The sequence below is a fragment of the Dreissena polymorpha genome, chromosome 2, assembly GCF_020536995.1.
Source record: "Dreissena polymorpha isolate Duluth1 chromosome 2, UMN_Dpol_1.0, whole genome shotgun sequence".
In the NCBI taxonomy this organism is placed as follows: domain Eukaryota; kingdom Metazoa; phylum Mollusca; class Bivalvia; order Myida; family Dreissenidae; genus Dreissena; species Dreissena polymorpha.
Genome location: NC_068356.1, coordinates 96,288,702 through 96,290,623, shown reverse-complemented (window position 1 = coordinate 96,290,623; position 1,922 = coordinate 96,288,702).

Genomic DNA, 1,922 nt, shown 5'->3' with positions numbered 1-1,922 from the left:
CGAGGTTTTTACATCTAGCTGTTTTGTATCACCATCAACTTGTGCCATCTGTATTCGTATATAACAACTTAAAAATACCTTTTGCTTCAAGATTATATGTTTTGGAGTATATGTCAGAATGATTAAGTAGCAAAATGACGTGAAGGGTATAAAGTCTAAAACAGGAAAACCAAATCATCTCCAGTCTTTGTAAGTCACCCAGACTTATGACAATGGGCACTCCTTATTACGGTTACTGCGGGTTGGAGATTCCAACGTTGATATATTTAGATATTAACATAGACAAGTAGAATGGTTGAACAAGATTTCCTGACAGACTTGCTCTGGAAGTGTACGTGTAATTATTTGTTTCAATGTCTAACCTGTTATTTTAACTTGCACGTAACATCATGATCTACATAATAAGATATATACACTTTAAGAAGTACATATGTTAGCTCAATCCATACCATCCGGGTGGCAATAAAAAAATACTGAATCACATGGCAGAATGTTTTGTGAACATACCAATGCAATACATGTGGTTTAGCTTTTCTACCAACATGAACACATGCTCAACGGTTTAACAATACAAAAATGTTTTGCGCAAGAAATAAAATATATGTCATTTGTCAGACATCACAATTCATATATTGTTTTATAATCAACGCATTAAAGATTTATTTTATATATACATTTTTTGCCGTCATATAAATATGAAAGAGTAAGTGCACATCGGTAACTTTATAAGTAAAATTATAGATAAAACATTATCTTAGGGAGTTTATATGTATAAAGTCGCTCGTTGATCAACGTGTCCCATAGGTATGCGATTTGGGAATCATGTGGAATAATAAACGAAATATTGTTTATCCAAAGTGTACTTTTTGTATAAACGACATCAACACAAGTATATTTACGATTCCTAATTCGAAGGACCACTAATTAACAAATATTCAATGTGTTAAGGTATCTATATAGTAAAAAAAAGATCTTAACGGGGAGTTTTCTGTATACAAACTGTGTGCGGGGTTCTTTTAAACTAGTAACAGAATCGACGAGTTCGTGTACAGAGTGCATCGATATCCAATTACTGATCTTCTTGGGAGGCTATTGACCTGGTCAAGTTGAAAAAGTAGTTTGAATTTAAAAGCGTGTGGCGTGTTTGATAAAACAATACAACTTAATTAGTCAAGACAAAAGCTGTGAGCACGCAAAAGTAAAAGATAAAAACACGCTCTAATTTAACCATTATTTGTTTTAAAGTCGTTAATGAAGTGACTTCTATAAAGGTCATGCAGCTAATTACTTGTTGTCGGTACGTACACTGAAACCCCCTTCTTGATTTAAATAAACAAGTAGGTTAAACGTGCAGTAATGCATGCTTTTTCATTTGGATTGTAATCGTCAGGCCTAAAAGTTATCTTTTTTTTAAACTTTGGTAAACAAATCACTGCTTGAACTAACTAAGAATGCGTTTTGCACCATGTAAATGCAGAATTATACTGCTGCCATGGGTTGTTTTACATAAATATAATCATTATTACATATTTTTGTGTGATCTGTTGTAAAGAAACATTACGACAATGTACTGCAAATTACAATATTGTTTAATTATTGAAAAAGGGTTTTACATGTCTAGCAAATACAATATAGGACCTTTATAACAGAATTGATTGAGAGAAATGTTAAAAAATGATAAAAACTAAATGCCTTAAATTTAATATTCGTACATAACTATGCAAAAAATGATTAATAAAACAAGTATATATCGTACAATGTAGTCCTATAGAAATCAATTGTTCCTCTCGTACTTAAATCATTTGCACTAACAATTCATTAAGGTTCGGCGTATGATGCTTACAACCGAACAATGCACGCAATAAAACCACACGACTTATCTTAAAAGCACCAATAATTCGTGCATATTTTTGTCTCCAACA